This window comes from Triturus cristatus, chromosome 12 (genome assembly GCF_964204655.1).
Source record: "Triturus cristatus chromosome 12, aTriCri1.1, whole genome shotgun sequence".
Classification (NCBI taxonomy): domain Eukaryota; kingdom Metazoa; phylum Chordata; class Amphibia; order Caudata; family Salamandridae; genus Triturus; species Triturus cristatus.
The window spans coordinates 643,347,435-643,366,444 of NC_140595.1; the positions used below are offsets into that span (position 1 = coordinate 643,347,435).

The window sequence follows — 19,010 nt, forward strand, 5'->3', positions numbered from 1 at the left end:
TACGTTTTACCACCATTCTGTACACAATCCATATATGGTTTTGTATTTGCACATAGAATTGTAGAAACCACCAGTAGAGAAAAGCTCTAAATCCTGTTGGCTTCGAGTCAAAAGGGGAGATGATGTGCACTTCAGGATAATTTGGTGCCCCAAGGTACAAGCAATTCAATCCCTTGTAGACAAAAGACAAGGGTAAACCAAAATTGCGCACGTGATAGAAAAAGACATCAAGCATAAAAAGTGCATGATAAATCAGACATCATCAAAGGAGTTATTGTGGCCGCCATGATGGTGGACAGAGCATACTTACCTTTGCTCTCACTGCTGAGAGATCATGGAGCATCAGGTCTGCATCACCCCATAGCTTCAGAATTCCCTGAAGATAGACTTTTGCACAAAAGCCTGACTGACCTGGAAGGTCTCCTTCCCCCTTTCTCATCGCCACACTGACACAAACCCCAGCACTGTACCTACACTATATGGAAGATCATTGCATGACGAACTATGGCATTAAGCACACTTGATCACACAACATGGTATAGTGTGAGGAACATTTCTTAAAGTGATGATAACACGTGGGCTAGTATGGCTGTAGAGGAGGATGCAGACAGTGGGTCTGTGGCATAATTACTATGGTCACTGGTGAGGTATAAATTATGTGACTGGCACTGAAGGCAGATACAGGACCAAGTGGTCCATGTAGGACAAGAGGTTTGTCTTTCTTTTACTTCATACCTGGCTGATGTAATTAATGGTAAGAGAAAGTAGCGTTTGCACTACTATTATGTGGAGAAGTGTGGCTCAATGATTAGAGCGGCAGACCCTGATGCAGAGGTCTAGCCCGGGACCAGGGTTCAATTCCCCGCCTCGGCGGGTCTTGGGCTCAAAAATTCCACGGACCTGATAATTCTCGCCTCGGTGCCATTCCAATCATGGAGTCCCACTCTGCAACTCTGGGCAATAGCTTGCTTAATCTCCACAACGCTAAGGATGCCTGGGGTAGGGGTGCCCAGGAGTGGACGCCTCACAGGGAAAGCCAGGATGGGTTCCACAGCGGTATTCGTACAAGCGCCTTGAGACCCTTGCGGGTGAGTAGTGCGCTATACAAGTATCAATTTACATTTACATTTACAGCAAATCTCCACCCCTACAACGGTGAACGATAATCTGACTTGTTACGCTATGTTAATTAAATTTCTAAAGCGCACATATACCCATGGGTGTCTTGGTGCGGATAGGGTATAGCAGTTTGGCAAGAAAAGAAGTAAAGACTAGGTGTTAAACAGCCAAGTTTTGAGCATTTTCCTAAAAGTCACTAGGGAGGAAGCTGCTCTGATGTTTATAGGCAGACTGTTCCCAAGTACAGGGGCTTCTGAGGGGAAGCAACTCCCCCACCCCTCTGGAAATCAAAAACAGACCTGGCAGAAAATGCTCAAACACTGCAGATTATGGTCACTAAAATGGTGCCAAGGGAGCATGGTTGGGCCAACCAAACAGCTTGCAACTCGCCAAGAAAAAGCCAGAATGGCACAATGGCCAGTCCAGCCTTGAATAAATTACAAAGAGAACAATCTGGAAAGCAGAGGGTCTCATTCACAGAGCCGCTGCAGCTGTGGTGGAGTCTCCACACTCGCACTTGTGGTGGAAATTCTGCTACGAGTGCGGAGTCTCCCCCACGACTGAGGAGGCTCTTTGTGAATCGGGCCCTGAATTCTTTCAACCATGGCATAGATCAAGAATTTGTGCTGTGGATAAGCATGACAATCATCGAATATCGCAGCCCTTCATTCAGCCTCCTTTGGATCTCTTTAATCAGATTTTTAAGGCCTCTACGGGATATTACAGTGCAACAGAGCCTTAAACATGGGTTCTACAAAATGATAATCCTTCATGAATACTGTTGAGATCTCCAAGCAAAGAGGTCTTACGATCGGTTTCCAATTATTCTAGGGAGAGCTCAGAATTAAGGGATTTACATCAGTTAGGATATTGCACCCAGAAGGAGCGAACATGTAAATACTAAGTCACCTTTACGGCCCCCGGGGGATCTTTTACCTGCTCAACAATCAATTTCTGGAACTTGCTTACAGTAGCTGTAGCCATCATTCATTTGGTAGCACATGTAGCAATAATAATTGAAGCTGCTTCTCCCAGCTCCTATTTACAACTATTACAAAAAGGCTCTTCAACTTCAGTCCCAGTCAAGTACTCTAGTCCCTCCATCACTTAGTACGGGGAGGAAGGTGAGAGGGTCTGTGGATCAATTCTTGCCAGTGAGAGGGCAGTAGAATACTCAAATGATGGTTTCCATACGGTAACATCCCAGGAACAAGCATACACGATTCTCCATCTGATGGGAAGCCGCTGTGGGAAGCTACCATAATCACGCCCACTTAGGCCCATTTTTATGGTACGTAGATTTCAAAAGGCAATGCGCATGTGGCATGGTACAGGTGCTGCATTGCCTCCTGATTGCCTCATTCAGCTACCAGAAAGAGAGTTTGTAGGGGGACAAGTGGCAGGAGTTTAATAGTTTACCTCACATATTCTACTTGATAGTTTTGCCCTTCATATACTTTTCTTTCTCTTTTTTGCTTTGCCTCTTTTTTATTAGTCCATTTATGTATTTGTTTTTACAAAAATAAAACATAAAAAACTGTTATCCGACTCTATAAGATAACTTAAAAAAAAACATACAGGAAAATTAAGTCCATCCTTTATATTTCCAAATTGATATTGCTCTTTAATTGTAGAAAGTTTCTTGTTGTCTCTCTTTAGAGGTCTCATAACGTTATACACTGCTGCAAACAAAAAATGTCATTTCCACCATAGATAATCACATCAACATATTTGCAAGGCTAAATTAGTTGCCAAAGAATATGTTGTTTAAGCCCTCCCACATTCCCCTGCCATTTATCCAGAGCTTCTGCTAAGTTGTCCTCAAGATGGCACCTCTCCAATCTATCCAGCAGTCTTCAGCCAATGCATTCAAGAAACCCTTCGCTTCTCACAAAATTGACCCGTAACTCACTCTGCCTGGCTACTGATTTCTACACACACACACACACACACACACACACACCACACACACACACACACACACACACACACACACACACACACCGATCTAGGTCACCTTACTAGTGCTTCCCACATCTATACAACCTCCCTAATTTCCTACTACAGTTCATCAACACTACCTCACATGTAGCTGCCCACTTGCTCTCCTCTTTCCATATCTGCCTGAAACCAGTCATTATCCTCCCCACCAACTTTGTCTCCCTACAGTGAATGCTCAAAGTAATTTTATTCTGCAAAACGTTTAGCTTCCAAGACATCCACATATTTACACCCACTCATCCCTCATACTTCCCAGTGCCCAACTCAATCCTACTACAGTCCACATTATTTACCTGGGTCTTCTCGATTTGCCTTATTTCATCATTCAAATAGAATCCCCCCAAAAAAGACCTTTGCAAAGAAGCGTACTTGTGCCTCTCTACAATCCTTTGCAGATGGGACCCAAATCAAGCCAATATTGATTCCGAGGGTCCTATCACTGTTTGGTGTCTGCAATGGCTGGACGCATAAGACTTTATGGTGCAAAAACCAAGATGCTTCTGTAAAGTCTCCTTAACTTGATTTGGTTTCCTCATACACTTAACGCTAAACCAACCAAGGTCAGTCCACTAACCCTCCATGAAGTAAAACTAAGCACCGCAGGATGTCACAAAGTACACCAAGCAAACAGACCTGCAGAACAACTCAAGCCTTGATGGAAGACAATATGCTGCACGCCTGCTCATTGCAGACTAAAAGGAAGAAAACAAATCTCACTCATGCTGCAGAAATTGTATTTACTTCTAGAATAGGACAGAATCTACCAAAACACGTTGACTTGCCAACACCTAATTGCAGCTTCCTTCTTATGTCTCTGAAGCAGTGCCTTGATGGACTTTCCTAAGCATACTCTGGTCACCTAACCACATACAACAGAAACATCCAGAATTGTTAGTGCACACCTTTATGGTTTTCTTGGGGGGAACAGTCACCTATGTAGGCAATATGATAGTTTATTGACTTTCAGATTGGATTCAAGTGATAAAGGGGTACTAATGAGGTGAAGATTTGCCCAGACAATATAATGCATATATTAAAGTGATAAAATTGTGAAATAACAGTGTAATATGGTGATGGATAGTGATGTTGTACAGCGTAGGCTGCCAGCCAGATGGCTTACTGAGCTAATCGCTTTCTGCTAACAAGTATGTGTGTCTTGCAGTTCAGTAATTCGAATTTTGGAAAAGGAAAGCCAAGCCTTTCATCCTCTGAAATCTATTACTTGATTATCATGAACTGAGTAGTAGTGAGAGAATATTGACGGTGATTAGAAATAGGAATCTCTGGCAATAAGTGCTATATAATACAATGGAGCATACAATATTAATATATAAGCCCTTATCTAATTTTCCTTATTAGCGACATCTCTAATCACAGGTAATAATGAAATGCCCTAGCTGCTCGGGGTATTATTGTTGAGTTGTGACATCATAATGCCTCCGGCCAGACCCAGCAGACAAGATGAAAGTCAAGTCACAGAACATCAAGAATTGGCTTTCATTATTCTGATCTGTTTTTCTACAATAATAGTGATTAGGAGAAATATGATATTTATGGTGATGTGTGCATTGTTTTCTATTCTATCAGTTATTATAGGAAAGATAGAATCTGTGTGTTTCTGCACATTCTGAGGTACTGAATTTTGTATCTGACTTGCATTAAATTGAATCTAATATCTATTTATTTATTTTTGTATTTTTAACTGTCTGTATATGTGTGCTTTTATGATGTTTTTTAATCATCGAATAAAGAAATACTGACTGACTGAATCTAATATCTTTTTGCAACAAATTACTGACCGATTTTGGGTGTGTTCAATTTTGCACAACAGATTCTACTTTTATTCTAAAAATATAGTATCTCTTTCTAATGAAAGAGCAGTACACCAAAGATTTAAACAGTTTGTCAAACAGTGATGAACTAGAAGGAATAAAAAAAAAAAACACTGCTAAACGTTAAAAGGGAAACCATCGATTAAGTTAGTACATTTATATAGCGCGGCTTATCACCCGTGAGTGTATCCAGGCGCCATCCATGGCCACAGGGAGATTAAGGAATTGTTCCCAAATCACAGGATGTTGCACCGACGCGGAGTCTTGAATCTAAATCCCCAGCTCCCAAGTCGACAGCTCTGACCACTGCGCCACTACCCGGGGCTGTACTACATACTGCGCCCGGTGATGCAACAGGCGTGTGTCCACTTTCTGCACACTCAGGGCACTCTAGTACTACATAAGTGGCTGAGGACGCATGTGAGCCCCCTGTGTTATATAGATAGCACCTATTTAGTGCTGGAGTTATCTCAAAGGGAACATTCCCTCATTTGCATAGGGGCATGACCCAATGTAAATGAGGTAAACACTTTGCTTCTGCGCCCACCCCATATTATTGACATGGGTAGAGAAGCATGGTGGGCAGCAGGATGCTCACAACTGTTCGCAATAAAGAGGTGGCACACAGTGAGTGCACCGCCGCAAGAGCATTCCTCGGGAGGGGGTACAGGAGGTCTCCTTGACCTTCACAGACATGCTCCTGCAGGCGGGTTTAATTACTCACTGCACTCACCTGCAAGGGGATCTCGGTTCCCATAGTAAATGCAGGCCGGGTGCCACGTGCACTGTAAAAGCCGGACCGGCTGCTTCAATCTGCTGTTCGGTCTTTTGCTAATGTGCAAATGAGCAAACCCCTGGGCAGAGGGAGTTTGCGCCTGCCCTGTGTCAGTGCATTATCAGTACTATGGCACAATGTCCCGGTCTGCGCATGGTACATCTAGTTAAAAGTGAGCTGTGAAGCAAACAGGGACAGTGCACCCTTACAGTAATACAACCCCTGGCGTCTGTTGTTCATTTCCACCCATCCTGTTCATGCAGTTCTTAATCCCTTGCCAGAATATTACTACTTCTGTGAGTGCCCCCAGGTCTCAGTGTCTGCGATCTAAGTGTCTGCTTTCTGTGCCTCATTTCTGTACTCTGATATGGGATCTGTGACCAGACTTTATGCTTGTTTTTCATATCATTTCCATGTCTCTCAAGCTCTCTAGTCCAGCATTACCATTGCTGGCCGCATGCTAATATGGTAGTGATCAGTCATTTAATTGCATTTGGCAAAATCGGTCTTCCTGGTGGAAGTTAAGCCCTCCTCGTCTACCTTGTGCTGTTTATGGGCTGGCTTGACAGCACAAAAGTTGTCAGACAATTATGTCAGCATCACTAGAGAGGGGATTTGACTCCGCCCACATGTTGGGAGCCAGGAGTACATGTTTGGATTGGGCAGAAGTTGTGGGATTCCATTAAAAAAAGCTTGCCCTCTACACAGCTGTGAAAAGGTTGTCTATTTATCCAGCTGCCTGGGCTTTCAGGGGCACACAGATGACATTGCAATCCTGCAAAAGTGTCTTAGATAACCAGGTCATTTAGGGTGTTTATTTTTCTCTGGCAGCAGCACCGATGGGAGGAGCGCAGCCACGAGGAATGTATACCATTCCATATGTTGTCAAATCTGTGTGGTTTTTTTCTTGCGATTGGGTCAGAGGGTGAGTGGAAGAATGAGTCCGTGGATGGAGGACTGGATGTATACGTTCAAAGATGAGTGACAGAGTTCATGTATGACGATCTACTGAGTGCTTAAGCCCATACCCGACACAAGAGGCCCTTCCATTCAGAAGCCAGCCCTATTGGCATTCCCAATACTTGCTTGTAACATTCACCTGACCAGAGTGCAGTGCATTCCCTTAGGTGCCACACCGTACACCATCTTTTAAACCTTTCCAAACTATGCTTTAGATCCACTCTTTGACGCGTCTCTGACGCTATGAAACTAAGATGCGTTTCACCATTTGTACACAGGCAAACCTCACATACCAGCTTATCTGCTGCATCGTGTGTGGATGGAGTAAAGGACACGTCCGAGACTCAAGCCACAGTATACCCGTTTCCACCTCCTTTGCTTCCATAAGAGCTCCACTTCCCAGCACCCTCTTACGCCCGTCACTCACATATTGCTCAAGAACCGCTGCTCGTTCGTCCCCACAAAGCTAAAACACCACATAAAGCCAATTTGGAGGGAATGTGGCAATCACTGCACTGAAAGCCTCAAACTGATCCCAGAACCGAACCACGGAGTATATAGGACTAGATGAGTCTTTGCAGGAACTGGTCTTCGGGTCCGAGTTAAAAAGCTGCAAACGAAATGTGCCCATAGTGCTCATGAAGGGTTCACGAATGAGTCCCCCTGGAAAGCATCTGGAAGTTCCCTCAGGTCAGAGCCTGCAACCCTCATGTAGAGGCAGGAAACTTTCAAGTGATCCAAGAGGTGTAAAAACAAGGTTACTTCTTATTAATAATAGCATAATGGTTATTATTCTTAGAAATGATAATGCTAATACAACTTATAATAGTAATGCTACTTCTAATGGGAATATTACTAACAATATTATAATAGGAACAGAAACAGTAATATCAAAAGGAACACCACCAATAATAAGCCCATTAATAATGATAATATTACTACTGGTGTTATTCGCATTAATATAATACGTAATAACAATAATAATGCCAGCACTACTACTGTTAATAATGGTAATACAAACAATAATGACATAATGTCCATAACACAAATAATACCAATAATACTAACACCAATACTAAATATTGACTATTATGATGCGGACAGTAATAACAATAACAAAAATAAAAAGGAGAATTCATAAGCCATACAGAGTGAAATCAAAGCCGGATTGGTTTTCGAACCGGTGACGCCCACGCTAACCACTACCTCTGTAGGAGATTAACAGCTCTGCTTCCTCCGAGGTGGAAAAGAGGTGCATTTCTCTCCCTCGTACACGCCCCACCTCCCCCTACAGCTCTGTGCCTCGGGTCTTGTGTCCAGAATCTAAGCGCGGGCGTTCTCATCACCTCCCTCCTGCCTGCGATTTGATTTTGAGGTTAAATCGGTAAATTATCGACAGACGGGCATCGGCGTGACCTGTATAGTAGCCAGTCTTTACTCACTGCATGCGACGAGATGGTTTGGCTTCCACAGTGTGATAGTACGCGCTCCTCGGCGTAGGTTGGTCGTCGGTGTCCCAAACAGTAATGGCGGCAGATTAGCATTAGCGAGTCTCGAAGCAGGGTCACGTCAGGCTCAGGCTCCGTCTCCGCGCGCCAGTCCGTGTGTTACATCACAGTATTACCCTAGGATCGGCCGTAATGTGTTTAGCAGGTGCAAAAGGTCAGGGCGGCGGAGACAGGCGAGGAAAGCGCGCGCCGCAGTTCCGACGAGCTCGCAACCCAAGAAGGAACGGACCTCCCTTACTAGGCTGGTTGTCATGGCCTGTTCGAGGCTCCGGCATCAAGAATCCTACTCAGGGGTTGACTCTTTGAACCTACAAGCATCATAAATTAGTAATGGAACAGGACAAAGCCTGCGTGGGTGATGTAGTGTCCTGAGAAATGAGGCACTAGGACCCCGAGGAGGGCAGAGGGCAGGAGAGGTCACCGGACACCAGTTCCGGTCAAGGGGTGAGGGGCAGGATATACACAGGAAGCGGGGGACGAGGCAGGACGTGCAGCATGCTGGCTGCAGATACATATGCATGCAATAAATAATAGAAACCGACCTGGCTGCGTGGTGGTGATTGCTGAGACGCGACGCGACAACTGGCGACGAGGCGGGATCGAAATCCACGCGTCGCGGCGACTGTCGGAGCCCACCCGGTCGCGGAACAAAATTCGGAGCCAGGAGCCCACCCTGGTCCGAAGCGCCAGCAGAAGAAAACATCGTTGCGGGAGCCCACCCCGGCGCTGCTAACAGAAGTAAGAGCAGCGCGATAGTGAAACTGAAGGAAAGATTAAGATCCCTCCCGTGCGTGAGCTTCAACGAACTCTCGCGAGAGGAGGCGGCCATCTTAAAGTCAGGCGAATTGAGCCAATCAGCGCCCAAGATAGACGGCGGCCATTTTAAAAGGTCAGGCAAAGTCCCGAACAGCGCGAAATCGCGCGAGAGTGCGGCGGCCATCTTGGAGTCAGGCAATTTGGGCCAATAGGAGCACAGGAAGGCCGGGAGGCCATTTTAGAGTCAGGCAAAAAAGGAAAATAGACGAAAAAGGTCCAAATAAGGAGAAAACGACAAGAAAAAGGTGCCAAAGAAAGGAAATAGCACCAGAGGAACAAGAAGGAAGGAGAAAGAAGGCAAGAAGTACATAAATAAAACAAAGAAAGGAAGAATATGGGTGACGAAGAAACAAGGAGCACACAAGCTGTGTTCCGCAGGCCGCTGCCATTCAACATGTCGGAACCGCAAGCAGGCATCAGATGGGAGAGATGGCTACGACAATTTGAACGATACATGCGCGCGACGGACGTCGCAGAGAGCAAACAATTAGATCTGCTGGTCAACCTTGCCGGAGACGAAATAGAAGACTTAATGATGACACTACCAAGTGAAAAGACGGCGGATTACAAAGGCGCGAAAGCGTGCCTCACAGAGAAGTTCGACCCCCAACGCAACATCGATTTTGAAAGGTACACGTTCCACACAGCATGCCAGCAACCAGAAGAAAGCATGGATGACTTCGCGACAAGGTTGCGGAAGTTGGTGACATACTGCGAATTTGATAAATTTGACAACGAAGAAGCAATACGAACGCGCCTCATCGTAGGGTGTTTATCAGTAGAGTTCAGAGCACGCATCCTAAAAGAACCAACAACACTTGAGAAAATACTGACGATGGCCCGCACAGAAGCACGGGCCACGCAGCATGCCAAACAAATACAAATTGGAAAAGAAAAGGGAGAAGCGATGGCACATCGGATGACGGAACATTTCAAAAAGAACGACAACAGGGAGCAACAACATCACAGGAAACAAGCGGTCCCATGCTACAGATGCGGCTTTGACTTCCCACACGTTGGCACCTGCCCAGCAATGGGCCAGAAATGCAGAAAATGCAATAGGGACAATCACTTCGCAAGCACCTGCATGAGCAGGCAATTTAGGAACGAGAGGGGACGAACAGCAAGACAAGGGACAACAGGCACCAGACACGCCAGACATATGGAGACAGCAGAGAGAGGCTCGTCGGAAGAGTCGGATGAACAGACGACGGCTGGGAGAGAAGCACGGCTATACCTCATGTCCGACACACCCAAAGAAGGAAGACAGCAGGAACACATCCAGCTGGTGGAGAAACAGCAAATAAAAAAGACGGCCACAGTAGACATAGACGTCGGGCGCCACAGAACAACGTTTGTGCTAGACAGTGGTGCCACATGCAACATAATGTGCATGTCCGAGTACATGAAAATGAGAACAAGGCCAACGCTATCGCCATCAACAGTAGATGTGTTCACGTGGGGATCAAAGACACCAGTAGAAAACATGGGCAAGTTCACTGAGACGCTAACATATCAGGACGTGACGCGTCAGGAAGAAATACATGTGCTGAAAGGGGACATCCCAGCGCCCTGCCTGCTGAGTAACGTCACGGCACAAGTCATGGGGCTGTTGGCGATGACGTACCACATGACAGAAAAAGAAAACATACTGCAAGAATATCAAGAAATACTGCAGGGACTGGGGAAGCTAAAAGACAAACAGGTCACCCTACACATAAATGAAGCGGTGAGACCAGTGGCACAGCATCACAGGAGAGTGCCGATCCACCTACAACCGCAAGTGGAGGAAGAAATAAATAACTTACTGCAGCAAGACATAATTGAGCCTGCAGACGGGCCAACACCGTGGGTATCACCGATTGTGGCAGTCCCGAAGAAAAATACGTCCAAAATAAGGATCTGTGTGGACATGAGACTACCGAACACTGCAATATCGAGGGAACGTCATCCAGGACCTCATCTGAACGACATGATCAGCAGGCTGACAGGGGCGTGCCGATTCTCAAAGCTAGATCTATACAAAGGGTATCACCAACTAGAGCTGGACCCACAGTCGAGGTACATAACAACATTTTCCACACACCTAGGACTATTCAGATACAAACGGCTCAGTTTTGGTATCTCGTCAGCGGCCGAAATATTTCAGGAGACAATAAGACAGGTGATACGACCAGTACACAACAGTTTCAATTACAGTGACGACATCCTAGTGTTTGGGAAATCAGACGGAGAACATGACAGCGCCTTAAGGCAAGTGTGCAAACATCTAAAGCAGGCTGGACTAACACTAAATGGAGAGAAGTGCGAGCTAGGGAGAACAGAACTGATTTTCTTCGGACACATATTCTCGGAAAAAGGGATGAGGCCTGATCCCAGCAAAGTGGAAACGCTAAAGAAGACAAAGCCACCGTCAGATGTGGCAGAAATAAGGTCATTCCTAGGCCTGGCAAGCTACTGTGCCCGATACATACAAGACTTTGCCACAGTGAGCACGCCGCTGAGAGAGCTAACAAAACAGGGCCAGAAATTTGTCTGGTCTCAAGAGTGCAATGAGTCGTTCGAAGAGATCAGGAAGGCTGTGATGACGGCGGAGCACCTCGCATACTTCGACCCTCGGCTCTGCACCGAGCTGACGGTTGACGCCAGCCCAGTGGGGTTAGGTGCAATATTAGCACAACACCTGCCGGGAAAGGAGTCACCAAGGAAGATTGTCTCATATGCCAGCAAAAGCTTGACAGACATTGAGAAGGCGTACTCCCAGCCGGAGAAAGAAAGCTTGGCGGTGGTATGGGCATGCGAGCATTACCACATGTTTGTGTACGGAAAGCCGTTCACCATCATCACGGACCACCAAGCACTAGTAACAATTTACGGCAACCCAGCAGCAAAGATGCCGCCCCGCATTGAGCGCTGGGGCATCAGACTAATGGACTACGACTTCAAAATTGTCCACAAACCTGGGAAAGAGCATAATCCAGCCGACTACATGTCACGGCATCCGCTGCCACATGCAGAAAAAAAGGCCTCAATGGCCGAAGAATACTTAAACTTCGTGCTAAAGCAAAGCACGCCGGCACCAGTAACTCTAACAGAGATAGAGAGAGAAACGGAAAAAGATGACACACTGCGAGCGGCCCGAGAAACGACGAGACAGCAAAGATGGAGACATATAAACAACAACTGCACATGGAAGGGAGGAGTACAAAAGGAGGAGATGCTGGCTCTACAGAAAATAAGTGGGGAACTCTCGGAGACAAACAGCGGAATAGTAATGAGGGGCACCAGGATAGTCATTCCACGTTCGCTACGACGCCAAGTGGTCAGCATTGCACACGAGTCACACAGGGGCATTGTGGCGACAAAAAAACTGCTGAGAGAAAAGGTTTGGTTCCCGGGGTTAGATCGTCTAGTCGAAGATACGATAGCGGCCTGTCACCTCTGTCAAACGACGGGTCCGCCTGCAAGACAAGAACCACTGCAAATGTCGGAACTACCAAGAGCAGTATGGACAACAATGGCCGCTGATTTCTTTGGACCTCTAGACGCGGGAACTTACCTACTGGTCATAATAGATGAATACTCCAGATTCCCGATTGTGCGATCAGTCTCCTCAACGTCAGCAGCCGCAACGCTACCTGTTCTGGACGACATATTCGCAGCATGGGGCTCCCCGGAGACGTTGAAAACGGATAATGGCCCTCCGTTCTCAGGAGAGGAGTTCCGAAGGTTCATGGCTTACCTCGGAATACAGCACAGAAAGGTAACACCACTATGGCCGCAAGCAAACGGCATGGTCGAAAGATTTATGGGAAACATCAAGAAGGCAGTTCAGAGGGCGAAACTGTCGCAGATTTCCCTAGGACAAGCACTATGCCAAATGCTGAGGGATTACAGAAACACGCCTCATGGATCTACAGGGAAATGCCCGGCGGAGCTAGTACTAGGGAGGACAAGCAGAACAAGGCTGCCGCAGATAGAAGGACTGGCCGCGCCGGGGCACGAAGGCGTGGCAGCAAAAGATGAGGCAGCCAAGAAGAGAATGAAGGAATATGCTGATGGAAGACGACATGCCACCAAATCACACCTCCATGAAGGAGACACTGTCATTGTACGACAGAGACAACAACGGAAGTCGGACAGTGCATTCGCCCACGACCCATTGACGATAACACAAGTGAAAGGAACAATGATAACAGCAGAATCAGACAGCAGGCGAATCACAAGGAACAGCTCACACTTCAAAGGCTTAAAAGAAGAAAAAGAGGAAGAACACGCAACAACGAAGGAATGCAATGGAGCAGGTGTCGCAGAAGCAACAAGGCCAAAGGAGGGCCAAGGACAGGTGGAGAGGCCAAGAAGAGACATTGTGAGACCGAAGAGACTAATAGAGGAAATGTGAAATGCCGCTCTAGGCAGCATCTCACGGGTCACATCAGTCGACAGTTCACATCCTGCAACTGACTACAAAAGAGACTGTCCCATTTTACTACCAACGAATGCTACTGTCGTAATGCCTTTGTGACAAAGGGGGGAGATGTAGTGTCCTGAGAAATGAGGCACTAGGACCCCGAGGAGGGCAGAGGGCAGGAGAGGTCACCGGACACCAGTTCCGGTCAAGGGGTGAGGGGCAGGATATACACAGGAAGCGGGGGACGAGGCAGGACGTGCAGCATGCTGGCTGCAGATACATATGCATGCAATAAATAATAGAAACCGACCTGGCTGCGTGGTGGTGATTGCTGAGACGCGACGCGACAGGTTTTACAAGGGGGACCTGCAGGTGTTCCTGTCCGAGCGCCTTTTCTAAACGCTTTATACAGCTTTCTACTGGCTTTGGATTATACAGAAACCGCCCTTAAAACTCCGGTGTTTTAATGTTCACTTTTTGTTGAAGTTTTACAGTTTGCATAGTTCATTGTGGTCTTCGCTACCCATAAACCTGCTTGATTTCACATCGCACTCGGTTTGTAACCTCACCTGTCCGGAGTTGTAGTATTCCAGGCACAATACACACATGTTCTGCACTGCGACAGGATCAGGCCCCCCCCCCCCACCACCACCACCCCCCTGTGCTTTACAGAGACCCGGCTGCAGTTCAAACTCCCCAGCTCATCCATTTAGAGCAGAGACCTACTATTGGCTTTTTCAATGCTTGGTTAGAAGTGTAAGGAGTTCAAAAGATCCAGGTAATGAGCACTTTAAGGTCTACCCAATGTGCGCCCAAAGATCCATATGGTTAACACCCAAATGTTCACACAATGCACACTCAAAGATCTATATGATAATTCTCCAGGGCCTAATCAATACATACAAAGCTCTACATGAAAAGTAGCCAATGTTCTAAATGATAAGAACCCTGCTGTTGACTTCATAAATTCTCGCGTAATGAGCCCCGAAAGGTCTCCAGAAGCTGTGGAATGTGAGAGGAGTACTCCAAGGGCAACAATGCTAAGCTTCGCTTTATGCATTTCAATATACTACATTATTGTCACCTGTCCACACTGACTTTAGTCAAGACAAGTCTACGACTAAAAGCAAATATCAGAAGTTCACCCGGGGATCCACCCATTATAAAGAAACGTCTGATACTAGTGGAAATTCATAGAGGTGTATTTCTCACTCACCACCCACAACCAAACATCAACTAAAAACACCTGCTATTAAATATGAATCAAATTTATGCCCTTTACCAGAGCTTCAAAAAAAAACAAACAAAAAAAAAAAAAGATACCCAGACAGAGAATACACTAGGTATAAATCCAAATAACCTAATATAACCTCTGCCAAACCAAAACCAAATTGTCCTAGCATGAAAATAACTATGGTCATGTCATGTCAATATGCACACGGTCCACAAGATCAGCAGTATTGACATGCCCGCTGTGCTATATAAATCGTTAATTTGGAATCAATTTTAGAGCAGTATATGCCCAAATAACCAACCAGGTGTTTTATTATGATACTCTAATGACAAAACACAATAAAAATAATTAACATAGCTACATTCTTTGTTACCTTATAGACTGAAGGACCAAGAAAATACACCTATCAATGTATTTATTAATATAATGCAGAATTTGAATTAAGGATAGGACAACATGGAGGATATTTAAGGAACAGGGTGGATACTATGATGTAACTTTTGTACAAGACAGTGCACTCAAGGAGTGGTAGGGGTATGGCAACAGTTCACATGGATGGTTTCATTTAATTGCGAGAGATAGGTTTTGTGCCTCTTAGGCAAAAACGTTTGTATCTTTGAGACCGAATGACAACTGATGTGAATCCATCCGCAGAAAAACAATTTCCTGAGGTGTGGAAAGAGGATGAAACGAATGAACAAGATATTTCAAACAAAAGAACTTATGGTTCACTAAAGTTGTAATTCAGAAACACGATGCAATATTTAAAATTCTAAATAGAATTTAAAAAAGAAAGTCACTAAACAAATGCCCCTGTCAAGAAGTCTGGTTTTCTGTTAGGAGGAGTGTTTGGTGATAGCTGGGAGACTGTGCATGTTGCTCCTTGCTTTCCTAGAAATAAATACCACAGTGAAGCAACCTATTGGACTACAACAATAAAAAGCTGGTAGCAGGGTCCCTTTTTATGTCTCGACCTTGCTATCGCGTAAGCGATCGCAAAGCTAGACTATAGAGAGCGGGTTTGAAAAGTGCTCCCAAAAAGCGGATTGCATGGCTAGCACGCGCACAATCGCGCGCATCGTGCCGCCATGCAATCCGCCTTTTGGGAGCACTTCAAAGGGTCCGCTCCCCCGCCCCCAAGCGCGCGCGCGCGCGCCACGCTCCACCGGGCTGGTCTTTTTTTTTGTTTGTTTTTTTAACTTTAAGCGCGAGGCGCGCGTGCGGCCAATGCTTGTTCACCTCGTTAAGATGGCTGCTGTATTCCTGCGGTCGCCGTGAACGTTCATGTGACTTCCCTTCAGGTCTTTAGTGGAGCCCGCCAGTGTTAAGGGTTCCAAGAAGTTCCGTTACCTCCATATCTACTAGGAAAGCGTGTCCTCAAACCTTCGGTGTACCGCCAGGTTAGTGAGTTCTTAGAACTCGGGTTATTGTCCGTGGTTTCCATTATTTTTTCACGATGGTACTCAGCATACCGCTTTTGTTATTGCAGGTGGTCCGACATATTTTCACAGTACACCTTCATATTTTCTTTGTCACAGGTATGAGCATTTTCTTTTCGCTAGTGTTCACTTTCGGTTTTTTACACATACTCGCCGAGTGTGTATTTCTAACTCAGTGTATTCTGGGTTTCAGAAACTCAGGACTAGTTGCTACTCCGCAGGATATAAATATCCTTGTGTCTTTTTAAGTAAGTCCCTTGCTGGCTTGAGATCCTCTTCACTCGTTTCCAGCACCAAGATTATTGCTTGTGGGTGTTCTTCCTGCTGGGTGTCGCTCTACACATACTCACATACAATTTTCCGCCACCATTTGAACTTCAGGAGTGTTTAGATGTGTGTTCATATTCAACCACTTTGTTTGCTTCTCAGTTCGTAGTTGGCATATTTCTTCCATCCGTTGTCCATGCTCATTTGCGTACAGGGTGTATACTGCTTGTTGTCATGTATTCCACGTGGAATAGGTCTCACGTTATTAAAGTTTGAGCTATTGGTGTTGCATTATTTAGCAATGAAAATAGCTCAAACTTTAATAATGCGAGACTTATTGCATTGCAAATGCTTGTTAACAGATTGTATTAGAAGATTTAAGCTGAACCCTCAAGGAAGAGTGTTATAAAAAGGAGTCAGTAGGTGAAGTTCGCAATACAAGGGGTATATAGAAGTCATAAAACACAAAATATTACATAGCAGATATAATTGAAAATATGCCAGTATTTTGGTGCATCTGTAAAAAAAGGATATGGCCGCAAACATATTTGTTTTGTGAACAAAACAAAACAAAGAAAAAAAAATGTGTAAATCCAACAATATGTTGTCATGACAGTAAGGTAAAACAAAGGAATGCACAAGGGCAATTGGTAAGCTGACTTATCCAGTTGTAAAAGGAGACATTCAGAACTTCCTAAGAATAAAAGGCATTAACCAACAATTAGAATGTCATCATGTCAATAAAGTTAAATATCAGTGACCAAACCCGGACTCTAAATCACAAGTGTTGCTTCTATAGCCCAACAAAAAGGACTACTTGAGCCCATCACCAAGCCAATAGTAACGCACATCAAACAATGTTTACTCCAAGGAAATGCCTTGATGGCTAGAATATCTAAGCAATTTGGAAACCCTGAAAACATATGAACGCCAAGGTATGAAGTGGACAGACCCAAAGCCCACTCGCTCTGTAATACTTTACTCATTTATAAAGTTTTGTATAGCGCGAACAAGACCCAAGCAGGTATCAGAGCTAGTCACATTTAGGGTAGGTATGTTACAGTAGTAGGAGAAGAACATGTGCTACATACATGTTCATAGCATGCTAAAAATGGGATTCCCAGGCTTTCAGCAATGTAGTAGTCGAGGGTTCCTAGATAGCTAAAAAGGTCTGTAGCAAGAAATAAAAACAAGGAGGGAATACAAGGAGGACAGGGTGTGAATGAACAGAGAAAGAGGAAGGTAAGTAATGGGAAAGATTGTGGGAGGCTGAGCTTGGAAAGAGGGGAGTAAAAGAATGGGATTGTCGATGGAGGGGTCATGCTGGATATGCGCCTATGGAAAAGGACACCACTTAAAGTTCAATAGAAACAAAATTCACTTCACTGCCAACAAAAGGTTTTGATATATAAAAAGTGTGAAAACAAAACAAACCAGAACCAACTAAATACAAACAAAATAAAAGATGTGAAATGAATGTAAATGGAAAACATTAAAATGCAAGTCACACATAAAACTAAGGAAGCTCACACTTCAATGGAGACAATCCCTTTGGGTAGAGTACTGTAGAAGCTTCCTCTTTCATTACATGCACGAAAAACAGCCCTTCTGACATTTAACATTTGATACCCTCTGTGTCTCTCTTGGGCACATTAGCCTTTGTATGAAAATAAATTAATGGCCTTAACATTTCTAATGCTGCTGTCTCTACAGAAACCAACTGGAGCCATGCCATGTGTACTCAAGAATAGAGCTGTGTGTGACCGGCAGAGTGCACGACACCCAGGAGTAAAGCAGAGCGCTGGGCAGGAAGATCAAAAGACTCTACTGAGCACCAGGGTTGGGAGTGTGTGGCCTGGAGAGGAAGTGAATGAACTTCAAGTGTCCCTAGATGATCCACTCTGAGCTGTGACCTCTGCTTTCATCAGGTTCCAATGCTATTCCTCTAGACCAGGGCTGTCCTACATAGTTCTTGATATTAAGGCTAGCCATATAAACATAAATACAATGAATCTAATTGAAACTTATTTATTTAGTCAGTGGTTATTCTTAAAATATGGCATTGGTCTGGCCATCCCGCACCTACATTGGATACACAAACTATAGGCAGTATATAGTTTTGGAATAGGCTTGCAGACTTGCAATGATTACCACCCTACCTCCAAATAGTAGATACAATGTATAGATGGCATGGGAGAGAGGCAGCGGCGTTGCACGAGACTCAGCTGAATATACTGTCTCGAGTACCTATATGGGGCTGTGGACATCATTGCTAGAGAAGGGGCTGCTGTTGTTTTGCGGTCCTGGGGATTCATGCCACCAGTTGTGGGATCACGTTTCCACAGAAGCCGACAGTCCACGTACAGAGGAAGGTGGATTCTGGGAAAGCCCGTCGACTGGGTATTGTAGTCCTGGGACAATTCTCATGAACTACAATGGATCATTGCCAAAAAGGCCGAATGAATGTCAGTTCTTTACTATGCAAGATGCATTAACTGCTCACTCTCAGGGAGGGAGAATACATGGAGTATACAGTGAACATCTCCGGGCAGCATTCAGTACATATTGCAAAATCATATGATCTCTTTGCCTGGGTAAAGTTTCAGTTATGACAGACTGATCTCATGCAATTTCCAGCATTTCACATT

At 45.1% G+C, this 19,010-nt stretch overlaps 1 protein-coding gene across 1 annotated transcript in view; it reads right to left on the reverse strand.

Moving 5' to 3' along the window:
* Nucleotides 1-19,010, reverse strand: part of COTL1 (coactosin like F-actin binding protein 1) — a 70,314-nt gene that overhangs the window by 30,912 nt on the left and 20,392 nt on the right. The gene's annotated exons all lie outside the window — the stretch shown is intronic.